Genomic DNA, 6,173 nt, shown 5'->3' on the forward strand with positions numbered 1-6,173 from the left:
ATGAAAATTCTACCAAACACATTCTAAATGTTATTAAAATGTTTTCGGAGTATCTTAATTTAATTTTCCTAAATTATATGTTATGATTTGATATTCTTTCCGGATTAAAATTCTTCGGAATTAATGAATAATGGAATCCACATTTTAAGCATGGTCAAACCGAGTCGGTTCGATTTGCTATCATCCGGGTCAATCCAATATGTGAATAATGGGCTCAGCCCAACCCTATGAGAATTGAGTCTAGGCCCTCATAAACAATGGCCTTAGGAAAGCCCATGGGCCTGCATCAATCAAGCTTAGTTAGATTCGTCCAAAGATGACTTTCACAACTATATCTTTGTAAATTTAGAGGTAGGACATGTATTTTTTTATTTTTTAAAAAAAAAATTAGCATAAAAATTAAAAAAAAATTTCATAGTTCAATTAATATAACGATCTATTAAGAAACTTTTTATTTTTGAATAAAAAAAAGGATCGTGATTATTTTATAATTATCAATAAATTTCTAGTACTTTAAAAAATTAAAAAATAATATTTTTAATGTTTTATAAAAGTATCTATCAAGAAATATTCTTCAAAAGAATTAAATTATTTTTACATATTTCTTTTAACTCTATACATTTTTTTTCTTCTACATAAAAATTAAATAATTTAAAATTATATAAATTCCTAATTAATTTTAATTATATTTTATTTTCTTAGATATTTTTAGCAATAAATCAAATATTAGAAAATCGTTTTTCTTGATTTATTTTTCTTTAGTACTTTTAAAACCAATTTTATTTAAAGTATGTTTCATTCTAGAAAAATTATAAGAAAAGAAAAAGTAAGGAAAAATTGTTTAGATGTAAGTAGAAAAGTTGAGAAAATGAAAATTAATGACTTGGTCCGCAAGTGTTTTCGAGAACAGTTTTCTATTCTTCAAAACTAAAAAAATAAGAAAATGCATTTAATAATTAGAAAATCGTTTTCTATTTTCTATTCCTAAGAACAAAAAAATAGGATGTTTTTAGATAATAATTTTTAGTTGTTTTCACTTATTTTTTCGAGAATCTATGTTAAAAAATAATTATACAAATGTATAAAATAATTTTAAAAAATAAAACTCTTCATATAGAAATTGTTTTTAAAATACATTTAAAAATATTTCAAGTCTCAAACAAACTTTTATTTTACAAAATATTATAAAACAATTTTCAAAAACTATTTTTCAAAACTGTTTTAAAAAAAAGTTATCAAATAGGACTTAGATTATCAAGGGAAGCACTTTTCTCAAACTTCTTTATATAAATTATGCTCAATTTTAAGAAAATATTAAGAGAAGGAAAAAGGCCAACGTAAATAGTTTAACTTTAAATCTTCTTCTTTTCTTGTATTTTGACAAAACAAATATAGTCTAATTGAGAAAAAAAAAAAAAAGTATGGCACATGCTTTTTCCTCATTGGATGTAGACTTCAATTAATTTAAAAAATTAAATATTAAAATTATTTTTATTTTTAATATGATTTTTGAAAAATATTTATCAAATATAAAACCAATCCACAGCAAAAAAAAAACAAACACAAGGTTAAAAGTTTTCTCAAGTAAACCATTAATAGAACTTCCCCAATCATTTTCTATGTGGGTACTAAAAAACTCATGGTGAAATGTGGCACCAAAATTTTCAAATTTTATTTTCAAAATAAAATTTAAAAAATGGTAAAAATAAATAAATAAATAAATAAAGATGGTTGTCATTTTCAAAAAATGGACAACAGCTATGAGTGAAATTGTTATAGACCATGTTCAATGGTTTGGGGGTGTAGGCCAAAGTCCAAACAAAAACACAAGCAAACACACAAATTTATTGCATTTGCATGGCTTTCTTTTTTCTTCCTTTGTTTTCCTTTTTCAGTCTTGTCTTTTGCCGTTGTTCTCTTCTAAAATCATTGTCATGAAGAAAATTCAAATAAAAACTATATAAGTAAAATTAATAGCAATAATAATGGGGTTGGTGAGGGACAAAAGCCCATATGAATGCAACCATGTGAAAATTCAATATGCAAAAAAGCACTTAGTAATGAGACTTTACACCACCCCACATCATTTCCAACTTTGAGTGGGCCATTGAAATGGACCTTGTCTTCCATTTTGGGATTTTTGCCTTTGCCCCATTAGAGGAAGATGAATGCCTTGTGGACTTTGGGTTTATTTTTTAATGACATATAATTTTCTTTTAAAAGCCAAGTTTTAATTATTTATGAATTTGTGTGAATGGTTAGATTCTATAATGTCTCCACCAATCAAGGGATTGGGTCGAAATTTTATTTTAGCATCAATAATTATGTTGTTTATGATTATATTAGTATTAATACAAAATGATATGGTATAAACAAATTCAGCCTTTACAAGCTTCTAACTAATCCTATGAAACCAAGATACTCGAGTTACCATCGAGGTGCAACAAATTCAATTAACTTCCTCGGATCCTATTCCCAACTCAAGTAAATTTGAAGTATTTAGGTATATACTATGCTATAAAACATTTTTACGAGAAAGTACGAGACACGTCTTCAATATAAAAAATAAAAATAAAAATAAAAATTTACATCGACAATTGCTCATGTATACAACCATGATTAGATATTTTCACTCAATAAAATGAATAGGGTTGGTGAAACCAATAAATGTTTATAAAGAAGGGGCCACCCACTAGCCTCCTTAGAATATTACAAATAAATCGTTTTCATTCATCTTCTATAACAAATGCTTCTATCATAAGATGAGTAAAAAACCTTTATTTCAAAAACTGTTATGAGAACTTAGGGCCTGTTTGGTTGCTGTTTTTGAAAACTGATCTGGAAAATAGTTTTTAAGAACAGTTTTTAAGAACAATTTTTGGTGTTTTTAAAAAAAAAATTATGTTTGGGAACTGAATTTTAAAAAACAGTTTTTGTTCTCAAAAACAAAAAAACATGTTTGGTTGAGTTAATAAAAAAAAAATTTAGAACAAATAAAACAAAAGACACGTTTGAAAGATGTTTTTTTTTTCTTTTCTAATTAATAAAATATTTTCTTCAAGTAATTTTATATTATAAATTTATAAATAATTTTTAGATATATAGTTCATTTAAATTAAAAAAATTATTTATTTTATTAATTTAAAAATAAAAATATTTTTTATATTTTTTAAAAATAAATCAAACATAATAAAATTATTTGTATTAATATTTTTTTATTTAATCTTTAACTTTATTAAAAATTATAGCATATTCTATTAAATTGAGATAAAATTGTTTTCGTGATTTGTTAATTTTTTTTTTTTTTTATCTCTACTAAAACCAAAAATTAAAAATGTCAGCCACTTCTCTCTCTCTCGGGCATCAAGAAGCCTTTTTCTGAAGTTGCCCTCCAACCGAGAGAATCCCTAAAAGGCCCTATTTTCCTCTGCCACTCTCAATCCTCGCAGGTACTAATCTAATCATGTTATTATTATTTTTTATTTTTTTTGCAACCCCAGTTTGATTCCCAAGAAAATCCATCATCCATTCGATTTCCGGGAAAATTCATCCTCGTTTGATTTCCGAGAAAATCCAAGCAAAAACCCCAAGGAAAACCAAAAAAAATGGATTTTATTTTGCTCCCTGTGTTTTCTGGATCCGTTTTAGGGGTCTCTTTGCTATTGTGCCATTGGATTTAAATTTCACGAACCTTGAATCAAGACTGAGACTGTGCTGGAGAAGAGATGAGAACGGGAAGAAAAAAAAAACACAGAGAACAGATGGTTTTTTTTTGTTTAATTTTGTTCTGTAAACAGTAAAAAAATGGGGAAAACAACATTTTGTTGTTCTCTAAACAGTGTCATTTTGAGAACACGGGAAACAACAAAAACAAAAACGACCCTCTCAACCAAACGAGTTTTTTGTTTTCAAGAACAGAAAACAGTTCTTGAAAACACTAAACAAACAAGCCCTTAATAACTCTTAATATCTAATCAAAAGACAAGCATAAGTGTCCAGTTGTTACTATATCTTAACATAACAAAGAAAAGTAGGAAATCAAGAAAAACGAAAGTTTTGTTCTACACAAATGTGAAATAAGGGTTTTTTTGTCTTTTTTTTTCCCTTGATAAGAAAAGAAAGAATTAATAAAAGAAGAGTGTACCCCAAATGCATAGGAAAGCTGTCTCTTGATTTTAATTGTCATCTTTATTTGGTCTCTTCATTAATCTTGAAATTTTCATATGAATTTTGAAAATATTTTTTTTATGATTTACCCTTATGAAGGGCTACATCATAAGTACATATTTTTTCTTAATGATAAAAGATTCTCAATCAAAACCAACCACAAAATTGCTTCATCCATAAGATCAATAATGTTGGGCTTTAATTTTTTTAGGTTAGCTTTCATAATCATTGATATGGAAAACTAGGATAAGCTCATGGAAAGAACAAAAATGATTGAGAATCCTTCATTAAGACATATTTGAACCATTCACCAAAAGCCCTTTGATCAACATAATAGGGTTGTATAGACAAATTCGGCCCTTACAAGCTTCTAACTAATTCTATCAAACCAAGATTCTTGAGTTACCATCAAGGTGCAACAAATTCAATTAACTTCCTTAGATCATATTCCCAACTCAAGTAAATTTGAAGTATTTAGATATATACTACGTTATAAAACATTTTTACGAGAAAGTATGAGACACATCTTCAATATAAAAATAAAAATAAAAATTTACATTGACAATTGCTTATGTATGCAACCATGATTATATATTTTCATTCAATAACATGAACAGGGTTGGTGAAACTAATAAATGTTTATAAAGAAGGGACCACCCACTAGCCTCCTTAGAATATTACAAATAGATCGTTTTCATTCATCTTCTCTAACAAATGCTTCTATCATAAGATGAGTAAAAAAACTTTATTTCAAAAGTTGTTATGAAAACTTGATAACTCCTAGCATCTAATCAAAAGATAAGTATAAGTCTCAAGTTGTCACTATATTTTAACATAACAAAGAAAACTAGGAGCTCAAGAAAAACAAATTTTTTGTTATACACAAATGCATGAATGTGAAATAAGGTTTTTTTTTTTTTTTTTTTATCTTTTTCTTTTTTCCTTTGATAGGAGAATGAAAAATTAATAAAAGAATAGTGTACCCCAATGCATAGGGAAGTTGTCTCCCGATTTTTATTATCATCTTTATTTGGTCTCTTCATTTTCTAAATCCACGTAATCAAAGTCTCTATGCTAATCAACTCCAAATCTTGAAATTTTCATACAAATTTTAAAAATGATTTTTTTATGATTTACCCTATTGAAGGGTTACATCATAAGTACATATTTTTTCTTAACAATAAAAGATTCTCGATATAGAATCACCAACCACAAAATTGCTTCATCCACAAGATCAATAATGTTTAGTTTTAATTTTGTTAGGTTAGCTTTCATAATCACTAATATGGAAAACTAGGATAAGCTCATGGAAGGAACAAAAATGATCGAGAATCCTTCATTAAGACATATTTGGACCATTCACCAAAAACCCTTTGATCAACAAGTCAAATTCGTCCCTATGCCACGTTGAGGTTGATGTGATGTAGAAATTGACCTATGAATGAATCATGATTCCAATTATTTTTTTGCAATTCCAAAGGCCGGTCTAGAACAGTAGAGTTTGGTTTCATCAATATCATATATTCAATATTTTGAAAATAAGTCTTAGTCACTTTCCTACTTATGTTGATTTCTTGATTGACAAATCATCAATCTTAGCTGTATTGTAATTAGTGGTATGGTGGGTGTTTTTTTTTTTCTTTTTTCTAATATTTTTATAAAATAAAATAAATAAAGTTGAGTTGTGAAAAAAGTGATTTGTAACATGGGTCACATCCACTTGGTTGAGCAAATTTTAATAATAATAATTTTTTAAATAATAATAATATAAATAAATAAAGAAGAGAAAGTGGGTTTATTTTATCTATCAAAAAAAAAAAAAAAAAAGAAACCTTTGGTTGATTTTGGAACCACGTATTATCTTGTCATTTTGTATTATATATATAATTAAATAAAAATTAATTTAATGTATTTGTCATTTCCTTTTTTAAGATATATATATATATATATATATATAATTACTTCTTATAAAATATATCTTAAAAATTTATAATATATATAAATTA

Source organism: Vitis vinifera, chromosome 2 (genome assembly GCF_030704535.1).
Source record: "Vitis vinifera cultivar Pinot Noir 40024 chromosome 2, ASM3070453v1".
Lineage (NCBI taxonomy): Eukaryota > Viridiplantae > Streptophyta > Magnoliopsida > Vitales > Vitaceae > Vitis > Vitis vinifera.